The sequence below is a fragment of the Plecotus auritus genome (genome assembly GCF_963455305.1).
Source record: "Plecotus auritus genome assembly, chromosome: 3".
Taxonomy (NCBI): Eukaryota; Metazoa; Chordata; class Mammalia; order Chiroptera; family Vespertilionidae; genus Plecotus; species Plecotus auritus.
The window spans coordinates 64,089,560-64,105,010 of NC_137772.1; positions in this window are offsets into that span (position 1 = coordinate 64,089,560).

Here is a 15,451-nt window from a genome sequence, read left to right on the forward strand (position 1 = left end):
CATATTTAATAAAATTTATAGTTGAAATGTAGATATATACCGATGTTTTTCCAGACATATATAAAGGTTTGTGAATAATTAAATTGAGTACTAAAAATTAATTGCTCTCTTAAATTCACATTCACATTGATAAAATGAATTCATCTTTGTATGAGTATTAATTGGAATTTGAAGCCAAATATTTTTCAGAACTACATCTGTCCAAGTTAAATAAATTCACTAACTCTTGTGTCAATGCAGTATTGTTAACATTGAATTCAAAAGAAGATTGCATAAATTGAAAAGCAACTCTGAATTTATCATTATAAACTGTTTTTCAAATTTTTCTTGTAGTTTTCAAAGCCAATTTGTATAACACTGTCCATTACAATGAAAATCTTGTGCATATTGATTCATGTGAGGAAAAACTTGTAAATTCTTTATTATATGTATCATGAAATTTCAATTTTAATATAAATTTTTGTACTTGTCTAGTTCAGTCACAAATAAGCTTTTCCTTAGTGCTTCAGATTCAGCTCATTCATATGCAGAGTGATATCTGTGAGAAATCATAAATCACCCTTTTGTCTTCGATTATTGGGTATTTGGCAAGTGTTCAGTTTGTTTCAAGAAGATCTTCAATAGAAGTTAACAGTGCAATACATTTTTGTAAAGTGTTTCCATGACACAAACAAACAGCATTGACTAAGAATGCAAGATCTTTTAATCTATTTCCTATGATTTGTTTTAACAGTTCTATTAACTAACAATGATTAATCATTTGCACATAATTACTGAATGATTTTAACAACTGTAACTGGGATACTTTTTGTACAGTCTGTTTCAGAAAGCTGAGCACAAATTTATTCAATATGTATCATACAATAAAACAAAGTGATAAGAAGAAAAATGTCAGTCTCTTGTTTTAAAATTTTAATAAATGCAGAGTTTTGACCTAACTTAGCTGGAGCACCATCTATCATGATAGGAAAGAATTTTTTCATATCTAGCTGAGATCCTCCTTTGACAGATATAAAAGATTGAAAAAATATCTATTCTTGGAGTTTGAATTTTAAACTGCAAATTGACAACATTTCTTCATGCATTGGAAGTCCTTCAAGACGAAAGGACACTTGGGGAATGCCTAAGGAACATGGCTTTAAATACCATCCATATGCTGATGACTTCAATAAATACAGTATGTTCAGCCCTGACCTCTTTCCTGAATTCTAGTCTTCAATATCCAGCGTCTACTAACATTTCCAAACTCTTGTGTCTCCTGCCAAACTGCCTTTCCCCTAGTCTTCAATAAATGACAACTCTAGACCAAAAAATTGGGAGTTATTTTTGACTTCTCTTTTTCCAGCATACCACATATTCAGACCCACCAGCAAATCCTGTTGACTCTACTTTTTGTTGTTTTTTTAAAAATACATTTTATTGATTTTCTTTTTTTTACAGAGAGGAAGGGATAGGGATAGAGAGTTAGAAACATCAATGAGAGAGAATCATCGATCAGCTGCCTCCTGCACAACCCCCACTGGGGATAGAGCCTGCAACCAAAGTACATGCCCTTGACTGGAATTGAACCCGGGACTCTTCAGTCCATGGGCCAGCGCTCTATCCACTGGGCCAAACAGGCCAGGGCTCTACTTTTTGAATGTATCCTAAAAATGACCGTTTCTCACCAATCCCGTTGTTACCTCTCTACTCCCATATGATCTCTTGCAAAACCTCCTTGGTAGTCTGCTTGTTTCCATTTGTAACTTTGGTAGTCTATTTTAATACACCAGTAAGTCAGATAATTATATGTTTCTCTTCAACAACAACTCTAATGGATTTCCATCTCATTAGAATAAAGTCCAAAAGTCTTTCCCATGAGCTATATAACTTTGCTCCCATCTACCTCTCTGTCCTTAACTCCTACCACACTCCCATTTGCTCCTTCCCCAGTGGCTTCCTTGCTGTTCTTCAAATGGGCCAACCCAACTCACACTTCTGGGTTTTTGAACTTACTATTTCCTCTGTCTGGGACACTTTCCCCCACAGCCAGTAACTTGTTCTCTCACTTGATCCATGACTTTGCTCAAAAGTCTTCCCTGAATACTCACCTAACATGTTACACTGTGTCCTTTTACCTTATAGTAACTTTCACATTATATAGTTATTTGGTTATTGGGTTATCTGTCTCTCCCCTTAGAATATGAACATCAGGAAAGCAGGGTATTAATTCACTTGTTATTACTTTGTCTCCAATGCTTAGACCAGCATCTAGCACAAAAGATGCTCAATGAACGGTTGTTGAATTTATAAATGATTGACACCTCTGATTGAAACTCCATCAGCAGATTGAAATCTTGGAATAATTGTTTTCTAGATGTCTCTTTTTTTCTGAAAATAACTCATTTGTCTGTGGGATGGTTTGCTAAAATGCATGAGAAAGAAATTATGCTGTGAAAATAACCAGCTGTTTTTTAGATTTTACGCTGCCGGCATTTTGTGGTACTTTACAACTATGCAGTGAACATTGCCAATGTCTCTTACAGTTTTGGGGGATGCCTCAGTTCCTAGAGAGGCCAGATTTTTTTATTGTTTTTGTTTATTCTCTTCAGTTCACCACAAGCTTTATGCTTATCTGTAGGAAACCCTCAAATTTCTAGACAGTCTAGGGATGAGCCTTCTTATCTCTGCACTGGTAGATATTTTATAGTCACTACTTTGCATGGGCAAAAATATAACTTTATTGTCTATAACATTTTATTCTGGGGCCCTGATCTCCTACTCTGAAGGTAGCATAAAACTCAATCCAGTAGAATTTTGGTCACATTCATTGATTTCTCAGCCACTTCAGACTTAACCCAGTTACAGTCAGGATATTTTGTGTTTTGTTCTCCCTTCCCCATGGGCTCAAAGCTACACTCTACAGTGGGAATACAGAGCATAGTGGCAAAGAGGGAAGAGTTGCCTCTTCTCTGTGCTGACTATGTCCTATGCCAGATCATACCTGCTCCTTTGGGCCTTCAGCACAGACAATATGAGGTGCTTCCTGGAATGCAGGTCCCAGCTGGGCTCCCCTCAGTGCTATGGAGCCACCAGTCATCTGACATACAACGTATTCTAGCTGGTCCTCAGTAGGACTGTCCATGCTGCATCCTTCTGATGGAGCTGCCTCTTGTTTCAGCTACAGCCTAGGCCTTCTGGTTCAATCTCCCTCATCAATAATGAGGTCCCGATTATGGGTTGAACGTCTAAGTCTTATAAAACTGAAGGGGTTGTCTCCCATGCCTGCAGAAGTCCTTTGATATTTCTACTCTCCACCACACAGGTAGGGAACTTTTCTCTGAGGTGCCCTATTGCCAGAAGCCAGTTCCAGCATGTCATAATTGCAAGAGTTTCATCGAAAGGTTGATGGAACTTGGGGACTCAACAAGGGCTGAGTTACATATGTTGTCACCTGCTGGGAATGGCATTTACCCAAACCTGAAAAGGATGCATTAAATTGATTGTTTGCTGCCAGACAGCTCAGGGCATCTTAATCTACATGTTATTGCCTCCTGTTGGCCAAACTCCTGAACAGCCGAAGGCAATTCCCCAATCTGACAATACTTCTGTAAGAAACCCTACCCTTTGAAGTGTATATTTCCACCTTGCCTTAGGACAGTTTGTGTTAATAAAAAGCAAGGTGTCCTGAGACAAGGAGGAACTTAGTTTCTTTAGCTAGGTTCCTCAGACCCCCAATGCCTTTCAAAATTATATTTCGTCTCTGGATTCTTACTTAAGTTACACACAGCTTTTCTCCAGATTGCTGAACCCTTCTTAATGCTGGAACAAGAACCCCGGCACCCTATTTCTCTGAACCAGGAGAAATACCTGGGAGCCACAGCTCAGCTTCTCTCTACTCTTGAATCTTTTTATTTAAAGGAAGTCCATTGCCCTTCCCCCCACTCCAGACCTAGTACTTAATGCAAGAGAGCAGAGGTTCAGATATTTCTGACTTTCTCTAAGAACTCTTCCCCACTTCTACCAATTCAGAGTGTTTTTCTAGCCCTTAGAGAGTTGGTGCAAATGATATGGGGAGAAAATTGGTTTTGTCTTGTCAGGGAACATTGTCTAAGACTCGTAAATGGGCAAAGGGACTACTAGACATTCTTTCAATGAAGACTAGGATATTGTCTAGAAGAGTGGTTCTCATTTGGCAACGTCTAGAGACATTGCCCTCCAGTTTTTATTAAGATATAATTGACATACATTGCTGTTTAAAGTGTATAACACAATGACTTGACTTTCACACATTGTTGAACAATTACCACAGTAAGTGTAGTTAACATTCACCATCTCATATACATACAAAATGAACGTTTATTTTTTCCTTGTGATGACACCTCCTAAGATCTACCTAGAGACAATTTGAATTGTCATAATCAGGCAAGGTGTATGTTATTGGCATCTAGTGGGTAGAAGCCAGGGATTCTACTAAATATCTTACAGTTAATGAGACAGGCTCTTACAACAAAGAATTATGTAGCCCAAAATATCAGTGGTTCCAAGGTTGAGAAATCATGGTTTAATGGACTCTATGGGGATTATATGATTTATAGGGGTTGTGTTTCTTTGATTGATTATTTCTGTTGACTAGACTGTTTTATATAACTGTAGGGTAGAAAGTTAACTTGTTAAAAACTATTAGTAACGCAAGTGATTCTTGTCCATAGCAAGACAAATGAATTTTGCCTACTAGAGAGACTTTTGATTTTTACTTACAGAAAATATGACCCCAAACATTATATTTTATTGCCCTGTAAGATAATAACCAGTTTTGCATCTATTAGCAAGTTTATTTCAGCATTTTTGATTGCCTTTCACAGAAATGATCAATGAACTCCACATCATCAAAGGAAACATAAAAGGAAAAATCAAATCTAACATTGCTCTTTTCAAAGTCTTTGCTATTTCTGTTGAGAGAATTATCAAGAGCCTTCAGACCCCTCACCTTTATTGTGTGATGGGAAAGGGAGAAATCAGGCATGCATCCATTATATTATTTTTCTTGTCATTTTAAATTACTAGGTGGCAGTTTTGAAATACTGTACATGGATGAATATGGCTTGAAGTAAATAACATGTCTGATGCTGGCAGACAGTAGGTTTCCACAAACCTGAGACACAATTTTTAAAGCTCTCTTTTTCTCCTCTTCTTTCTTGAGGTTTGAGGGTATTTTATATGTAAAAATAATAAGCTTTAAGAACATGAGCCTATCAAATGTACTTAAAAATCTCATCTACATTTAGGGTTTTAGCTTTAGTCATTTATTTTTTTTAATATAATTTCAATCACTATCTTAGCTTTTTAAAAAATCCCTTCCTGTACCCTTTGATGGTCTATTTCCCCATTTGTCTTCTTTAAAATAAAACTCAGTGTTTGAAAAGGAATACTCCATTCTCCAGAATTGCTTTCTCTGGATATCAGGACCCTAATTTCTTATTTTACATAAGGATTTAGAATGAAATGATGTGTAAGACTACAATGACTCAATTTTGGTTTATCGTCAGTCTTTTTCACGGACTAAGTACAACTCTTGGGCACAGTAGTCCAATGTTTTTTTCTTGTATATTTTACTAATGCTTCTTTTTTATTAATTGAATTTATTGTGGTGACATTGGTTCACAGAAACATACAGATTTCAAGTGTACACCTCAATAAAACATCATCTGCACACTGCATGGTGCATCCATCACCTCAAACAAAGCCTCTCCTATCCCCACTTTCCCCCCTTTGCCCACCTTCACTTACCTCCATCCCACTTTCCCTCTGGCTACCACCACACTGTTGTATATATCTATGGGCCATCCTATCTAATAAAGAGGGAATATGGTAATTGACCCTCACACAGTTGCAAAGATGGTGGTGCCCACAGCCAATAAGGAGAGAATATGCTAATTGACTGCCTCACCCTCAAAGATGACAATGCCCATAGCCAATAAGGAGGGAATGTGCTAATTGACTGCAATACCCTCAAAGATGGCAGTGCCAACCGCCACAAGATGGCGGCACGCAGGCTCTCAGCCCCGCCAGGGTGCCTACCTCCAGAGTCCCCCAGTCCCCTCAGCCCCCCAGACACCCAGAGCTGGCCCAAAGCACAGGCAAGCTGCCCAGCCGCCCAGGGCTGCCTGAGGCTCAGGTAACCAGGGCCGGCTGAGGTTTGCATTGCCAGCAGTGGCAGCAGCAAAGGTGTGATGGGGGCATCGCGTTCCCCTGATCGCTGGGTCACCTCCTGCCCCTGAGGGCTCCTGGACTGTGAGAGGGAGCAGGCTGGTCTGAGGGATCCCCCCTCCAGTGCATGAATTTTCATGTACCGGGCCTCTAGTATATATACTGTATATATATACATGTTTTTTGGTTAATACCTTCACCTTCTTTCATCCAATCCTCCACCAACCTCTCTTCTGATAGCTGTCGGTCTGTTCCATGTATCCATGTCCCTTTCTATTTTGTTCATCAGTTTATTTTGTTCATTAGATTCCACATATAAATGAGATCATATGGTGTTTGTCTTTCTCTGACTTAGCATTATAATCTCCAAGTCCATCCATGCTGTTGCAAAAAGGTAAGGTTTCCTTTTTTTCTTTTTACATGGCCGAGAAGTCTTCCTTTGTGTAAATGCATTACATTTGTTTTATCTACTCTTTTACTGATGGGCACTTGGCTGTTTCCAGATCTTGGCTATTGTAAATAACACTACAATGAACACAGGGGTGCATATGTTCTTTAGAATTAGTGTTTCAGATTTCTTAGGATATATTTCCAGAAGTGGGAATGCTGGCTCAAAAGGCAGTTCTGTTTTCTTATTTTGTTTGTTTTTTGTTTTTGAGGAAACTCCTTACTGTTTTCCATAGTGGCTACACTAGACTGCATTCCCACCAGCAGTGAACAAGGAATACTTTTCTCCATATCCTGGGGGACTCTTGTCGTTTATTGGTATATTGATGATAGCCATTCTGGCAGGCCTGCGGTGATATCTCATTTGGTTTTAATTTGCATTTCTCTGATGACTGATGAGTGAGCATCTTTTCATATGTCTATTGGCCATCTGTTTGTCCTCTTTGCAGAAGTGTCTATTCAGATCCTTTGCACATTTTTTAATTTGGATTGTATTTTATTTTATTTTTTATTTTTTTGGAGTTGAGTTTTATAAGTTCTTGACAAATTTTGGATATTAACTCCTTATCAGATGTATCATTGGCGAATATGTTCTTCCATTCTGTGGGCTGTCTTTTCATTTTGTTGATGGTTTCCTTTGCTGTGCAAAACCTTTTTATTTTGATGTCGTCCCATTTGTTTATTGTTTCCTTTGTTTCCCTTGCCTGAGGAGATATATTGGCAAAAATATTGCTACGAAAGGTATCAGAGATTTTATTGTCTATGTTTTCTGCTAGGATTCTTATGGTTTTAAAACTTTTATCTATTTTGAGTTTATTCTTGTATATTGTGTAAGTTGGTGGTCCAGTTTCATTTTTTTCCATAAACCTGTCTAATTTCTCCAGCACCATTTATTGGAGAGACTGAGACTGTCTTTATTCCATTGTATGCTCTTGCTTCATTTGTCAAATATTAACTGACGATAAAGCTGTGGGTTTGTTTCTGGACTCTCTGTTCTGTTTCATTGACCGATACGTCTATTCTCATGCCATTTCCAGGCTGTTTTGATTACAATGGCCTTGTAGTATACTAATCTTTCCTATTAAAATCATTTTCACATATTCACTCCCATTAATTGAGACCTTTCCATGGGTCAAGCTTTGGAAATACAGAGTAGAATAAGAGATTCCCAGATAACATGGAAATAAAATTTCCACATCTGAAATTAAATCTGTTACCTTTCTCCTTCTGATGTCCTATTTCTCTCAGCATGAAATTGTCCCTTTAACTAAAACCAGTTGATAAACCTTATCTCCTGTCTTTCCCTTAGTGTCTTTCTAAATTTAGTCAGTAAACAATTTCTGCTAACTTCACAACAATTTTTACCAATTTTCTTTTCCATTCTCACTACAGCCCCCATGGCCTGGATATACTGTATATAGCTTTATTTCGATTTTTGCCAGACCTTTATCGATCTTTCTCCCTTCTCTTCATCAAAACCCGCTGAACTTCAAATTAATATCCCCATTGTATTAGTTGAGTGTCCCTTTACACTTTCAAACATTTTCGGTTACGAATGCTCAACTTACAGCTGCATCTCCCGAAGCTTGTTCTCACAGAATGCGTTAACTGCCTTTAACCAAAGTAAAGGTTTTGTAGAGTTGAAAGCACTTGGGTAAGCAAAATAAAATAAATTAGTTAAGGGTGAAGGACTTCACTGTGGACTTCTGTGAGCCTCAAATATGCTCCAGATGATATTTGTTATGGTGGTTCCCATTTCCCACATGTATTTGGCTATAAAATACTTCCGTTCTCCCCACTGGTGTGTGTGTGTGTGTGTGTGTGTGTGTGTGTGTGTGTGTGTCCAATGGGTCTTGCGGGATTAGTTCCATGGGGCATCAGCTTGACAACTGCTGGACTGTGGGGCAAATTCTAAACTCCTTGGACTGGCCTTTAAGTACCTGGACAATCTGACCACCCTCCTTTCTCAGCCTCTCTTCTCCACGTTCCCTCAGCAGCCATCTTCAGTCTGCAGCACAAGGTACGCACCTTCTCTCTTCACATCTTCGTTCACGCTGCCGCTTTCTCCGACACCACCCACTCTGTCTCTATCTCCTGAGAGCGTACTCATCATTACAGGGAACTATACAAACCTAAAAGAAACCACCAACAACCAGAGTTGAACTTGTGCATTGAGTCCTATGGGGAATGCGGCTGCCTAAAAGGGGAAGGAGGAAGGATGATTTCTGGAGTAGAGAGAGGCTGTTATCACGAACACTTTGGAAGCTGCCATCCTGGTTCAGGAGGAGGGAGAGGAGGAGGCTCCACGATGCTTCCTAGCCTGGGAAAGGGCAAAAGAAAAACCCATGCCCAAGTTTACACCCAAGACCCAGGCAGCGTTGCTCTTTGGGAGAGCCCTCTGCCAAGGACCCAGGAGAAGGAAAGGAGCTTAAAAGTTCCTGCTTGGGCTGTGGGAGGAAGATAGGTGAGCTGTACCATAGAAGCCCTTTCCTGCAGGGATGGTGGGACAGTGCTGGAGAGGCTGGGCAGGGGTTATAAAGGTGCTAGTAAATAAAAGTGAGACAGCATGGGGACTTGGGTCTGGAAATGGAGAAATACTGGGTGGCCAGGAAGCCAAGTTGAGACCAGGTGGTCAGAAGAAATGCCAGATAAGCTGACTGCAAGAATGTCACCACCTCTCCACCCCCTACTCAAAAACGCAGAGGTAGTGATTTTATTCCCTGTCTAACTGCCTGCTTCAATGCAGATGTTGAAACTACTGATCCACATGGACAGTTGATCAAGGTTTGACCGCTATAGGACCTTTCGACATGGCAGTAATGCCATCTTGCCCCCACAGCACAGGCACAATAGAGTTACCAGGCAAAGCAACTGGAAAAAGAAATCACCTGACCCTGAGATGGAAAACTCCACAAGTCCTCTCTGTCCCCAGCTTATAGAAGCAGCCAAACAGAGCCAGCCCTGAGTCAGTTCAGAGCACTTTCCTTTCCTCTGTGCTGTCTCCCTTGTGCTTGAGCATAAGCTTAATAAAATCTGTCAGAAATTTCTCTGATTTCTATCTTGGGGAATCCAAGGACCTCAAATACCAGTAACAAAAGTACAGCAGTGGTGGCAGCATCTCTGGAGACTGTCATGAAGGAAGAGGTGCTTATAGTAGCCCACACTGCTCTTGGAGCTTTTAGCAGCTGATGCACACTGCTTAGTGATTTTGTTTTAGGTGGGGTGCCCTCTGTGTCCCTACCTGTCACTGGTGGAAGTAGGCTTCTTGGGATGCCCTGGGAACAAGAATTTCCTGAGGCCCCCATGGGAGGATAAGGTATCATGGAAAGCTTTATTAAAGGTGTAACAGTAACGTAGCTCCCCTTCAAGATCCTACCTCCCTCCATCCCGCAGTAGAAAAAGTCCCATCCTGTCTTTGGTAGGGCTAGAATGAAAGCCACTGCCCAGAGTCTTACCCCCATATTAAAGCACAGTCCAGTTCAGCATCTGGCTAGCTTAGGTTGTGTTCCCAGCTGCAGTTCATTGGATGTGGAATCCACATGGCCACGGGCCATGGGGGTCCAGCCACATAGTAGGCTAGCGTTGGTTACAGAGCAAGCTGGTGCAAGGAAGCTGGAATAAAGCAAGAGGAACAAGAGAGCAAGAATTCTTGTCTTGGGGTTAAAACTAGGAGCATAACCAATTAAGCCTTCAGGATTTTGTGTGCTTACACTGGGGTCCACCCTCCTAGCCAAAGATCTTTGTTCTTTAGGTTAGACTGATAGGCAAACACCTTCCCAATGGCACCCTGACTTCCCTGCACAAGCTCCCATCTTCCTTTTTGTTGGACCCCTTCCCCAGTGATCTACAGGGAATGGACCGGTAATTCTCTGGGGAGTGTAAAGTCGCAGCTTCCTGGCAAAGCTTCCCAGATGATCATGTTTATTATGTCTGGCCTCCCTTTGCTCCTTTCCTACTATTAATAACTGGAAGCCCGATGCATGAATTTTGGTCTTCGCGGCCCTGGCTGCCTCAGTCCTCAAGGCCCCGGCTGCCCCGCGGCACTGCCCACTGGTCGTTCTGGAAGGCTGTTCCACCGTCTGGTCTAATTAGCATATTAGCTCTTTATTATCCTATATAATAAAAGGCTAATATGCAAGTGGTTGTCACACCCTCACGCGCAACGACTGATCAGCAGGTGGCTGCGTGCGCAGCAGGCATGCGCAGGTGGGTGGGGCTGCGTGCACAGCGAGGCATGTGTGGGTGGGCGGGGCTGCGTGCATGACTTGTCAGGAGATGCATGGAGCACCTCTTGGTCCCTCCCTCCCCCTACCTCCCACGGGCGGCGGTGGCTCCCTCCCGGATCCCTCCTGTGGAAGCAGCGGGTGACCTACTGCGCACAATTTCGTGTGCTGGGCTGCTAGTATAGGATAATAACTAGCAAGTTATGGCAGTAACAGTTTGAGGAAAGTGTTGGTATGAGGGGTGGTAAAGAGAGGGCGAGTTTGGTTCCTTAGCTTTTGGAATACCCTGCAGTTGTTCTGCTACAATTTACTTCTTTTAACAAATATATTTTTATTGATTTCAGAGAGGAAGGAAGAGGGAGAGAGAGATAGAAACATCAATAATGAGACAGAATCACTGATAGGCTGCCTCCTGCACACCCCCTACTGGGGTTCGAGCCTGCAACCCGGGCATGTTCCCTGACCAGGAATTGAACCATGACCTCTTGGTTCATAGTTTGATGCTCAACCACTGAGCAACACTGGAAAGGCCCAATTTACTTCTTAATGCACCCACAGGCTGGTATTACCACATAATACATTTGAGTAGTACTTTACAGTTTGCAAAGTGCAATTCATGTACATAATCTCCTTTCTTGCAGGATTCCTGCAGGTAGACTCTGAGATTTGCAGGCAGGCAGTGAATGGTGGCAGTGAAGGAAGGAAGGAAGCCTGAGTGGAGAGAGGAGCTGGGCTGCAATGCAGTTAGGACAAAAACTGGTCTTCCCCAACCCCCCACAAGTTCTGCAGCTGGGCTGGCTGTGGGGAGTTGGGTCAGGGCCTTGAACTTTAATGCAGCCTCTCCTTATTGGATGCAAATAGCTCCCTCCCTCCACCCTGGAGGTTTGTGTTGGGCAAGGGCAGTTTTCTTTAGCCTAGACACTCTCTGGATTGGGAACTTCAAGTGAGCTGAGAGTCCCCAGCTCTCAGCAGATGAGAGAATGAAGGAGTTCTTCAGTCTTACTGGGAAGGGGCAGATCTGAGGGCTGCATCACAGCACCTGCTAATCCTGTTATCATCAGAACTAGATGCCCGGTGCACGAAATTCGTGCACTGGGTTGGGGGGGTGGTCCCTCAGCCTGGCCTGTGCCATCTTGCAGTCCTGGAGCCCTGGGGGGATGTCCGACTAACAGCTTAGGCCCATTAAGCTATCAGTCGGACATCCTTAGCATTGCCACAGAGCCAGGAGAGGCTCCCACCACTGCGGCTGTGCTCGCCAGCCATGAGCCCAACTTCTGGCTCAGCGGTGCTCCCCCTGTGGGAGCACACTGACTACCAGGGTCAGTTCCTGTGTTGAGTGTCTGCCCCATGGTGGTCAGTGTGCAACATAGTGACCGGTCATTCCACCATTTGGTCATTTGCATATTAGCCTTTTATTATATAGGACCAGAGTCCTGGTGCACGAAATTCATGCACAGGGGGTGTGTGTCCCTCAGCCCAGCCTGCACCCTTTCCAATTTGGGACCCCTCAGGGGATATACGACTGCCCGGTACGATCGGGCCTAAATAGGCAGTTGTACATCCCTTTCACAATCCAGGACTGTTGGCTCTCAACTGCTCACCTGCCTGCCTTCCTGATTACCCCTAACCACTTCTTCCTGCCAGCCTGATCACCCCCTAACCACTCCCCTGACAGCCTGATTGATGCCTAACTGTCCTCCCCTGCAGGCTTGGTCACCCCTAACTGCCCTCCCCTGCAGGCCTGGTCCCCCCCAACTGCCCTTCCCTGCAGGCCCAGTCACCCCCAAATTCCCTCCTCTGCCAGCCTGGTCACCCCTAACAGCCCTCCCCTGCAGGCCTGATCACCCACAACTGCCCTCCCTTGCAGGCCTGGTCCCTCCCAACTGCCCTCCCCTGCTGGCCATCTTGTGGCAGCCATCTTGTGTCCACATGGGGGCAGCCATCTTGTGTGTTGGAGTGATGGTTCATTTTGCATATTACTCTTTTATTAGATAGGATAGAGGTCTGATGCACAGGTGAGGGCCAGTATGTTTGCCCTGAAGGGTGTCCTGGATCAGGGTGGGGGTTCCCTTGGGGTGTGGGGTGGCCTGGGCGAGGGGCCAGTGGTGGTTTGCAGGCTGGCCACACCCCCTGGCGACCCAAGCGGAGGCCCAGGTATATCTGGGATTTATTTATTTTCTATAATTGAAACTTTGTAGCCTTAAGCGGAGGCCAAGGCAGGCCAGGGCTGCGGAAACTTGGCTTCCTCCATTTCCGGGGGCAACCCTTGCCTCCTACTCTCTCCAGCTCTGTGGCTGCCACCATTTCTGTTGAGATTTATTTATCTTCTATAATTGAAACTTTCTAGCCTTAAGCAGAGGCCAAGACAAGCCAGGGCAGGCAGAAAGCTTGGCTTCCTCCATTGCCGGGGAAACTCAAGCCTCCTGCTCTTTCCGTGGCCGCAGCCATCTTGCTTGGGTTAATTTGCATACTCCTGATTGGCTGGTGGGCATGGCCTGTGGGTGTAGCGGAGGTATGGTCAATTTGCATATTACTCTTCTATTAGATAGGATATGCTGTAGATGAGGCCCCCTAGAACCATAAGAAATGCAAAAAATTCACTGTTAACTCATTCTCGAATTGCCCCCACTTAAAACAAATTGCCCCCCAGGGGGCGTGTGCTGCTCCTTGGGAACCACTGGGCTTGACACTTTTCCTCTCTGAGCTTCGTTTCTGAATACATACACATATTCCATGGGAATTGTAATCTCTTCTCCGCCTACCTCACTGGGTTGTCATGAGGAGGTTCTGAGCTAATAAACCTGGAACTGTTTCATCAAGTAAGTGATTTATAAACTGGAGGAATTGTTATTTCTAAGCCCACGGGTATGTTTGCAGGTAGCAGGTGCTGATTAGGGGAGGAGGGCATGATTGTTTCCTGGGACTGTAGCTATCGAAGCTTTGCAGAGGGTTCTGCAGGCATCGGAGGGGCAGTCTCTGGCCAGCAGCCCTATAGCGGTGGTTGTCCCTGGATGCACTGGTGAGGGGGGGCACTAGGGGGGTGGCAAGGCCAAAGGGGGAGTAATTGTCAAACCTTCCTGCTTGGCGCCATTCTTTAAATTGTAGGTGGCTGTTTCACAGTTATATGTGCTCAGGGTGGGGTTCCAATCTCCTGGAGTGGGGCAGGGGCCAGGCCAGGGCGGGGCCAAAGGTGGGGTAGGAGGGTGGGTTTAGCTGAGGCCCCCAGTGAGGTTCAGTGTGTTTCCGCTGTGGAGAAGGCACTGCTGTTGTTGGCGGGGGGTTGGGGAGGGATGGGTCTGACCCTGGGGGGCTGCTCAGGCCTGCCTCCACCTGGGTCTGGAGTTGTAGGGAGGAAAGGTATGCCAGGCCCCAGTGAAGGGGGCCCAGCAGCAGTGGGCCGTGTGCCCCGGGTGCCTTAGGGGCGCTGACAGGTCATTGCGGTGTGCTATTGTGGGTGCCCCTGGCGGGGGTGGTGGAGGAAGAGATTGGGAGTCAGTGGTGCGGGCTGTGGCTATCCCCAAGGCTGGGTCTTCTCCCTGTCAGGTAAGCCTCCCTGTCCCCCTGGGGGTGCGGGGGTAGGGTTTTAGTGCAGGGGGATTGGAAGAGCTCCCTGTGGCCACTTCCTCTTCCTTCTTTGCATTCTGGGCTCCTGTCAGGTGCTCTCCTCATATTCCCGGGAACTTGGCTCCGGCCGCCCCACCCCTTCATGGCTCCCTGCAGCCCCCGCCCCACTTGGCTCTCCCCTGCCGTCCACCTGTCAGGAGGCTGCTGGGGTGTCCTGCTGTGAGCAGCATGGTCCTAGGGCAGAGGGTGGGGGTGTGGGGAGCAGCTCCAGTAAAGTTTAGTAAACCCCAGGTTGGCATCAGGATTTGGCTTTGGTGCCGAGGGGCGTTTGCCTGGGCGGGACAAAATTGTGCTAGACCCAGAGTCCACTCCATGGCCCCGCAGCCCTGCCCACCCTGTGAATGGTTGTGATACGATGGCATCCTGGATAATTTGCATATTCCTCTATGATATATATATATATATATATATATATATATATATACACACACACATATATATATACATACACACACACATACACACACACACACACACACACACACACACACACACACACACACACACATATATATATATACACACATACATATATATATATTAGGGGCCCGGTGCACAAAATTCGTGCACTGGGGAGGGGTCCCTCAGCCCAGCCTGCCCCCTCTCATATACTGGGAGCCCTCAGGGGATGTCCTACTGATGGCTTAGACCCGTTCCCCGTTGGGAGCGGGCCTAAGCCACAGTCTGGCCTCCCTTTGCAGGAGGTGACCAGGCTGATCAGGGAAAGGTGCCAGCCCCATCACCCCACTGCTGTAGCCGCCAAGGTATTTTCATCAACACGTACTCCAGTCCTTTCACCATGAAAAAATGACAACTTTCTTTAGGCATTTTCAAGATGTGTCTTTCATAGGATATGACATTTCTTTCTTTATTTTTCTTTTTATCCTCACCTGAGGATATGTTTCCATTGATTTTTTCCCTTTCCCTCCAGTCCCAGGCTCGGCCCCTGCCCAAGCCTAAAGCCCCTC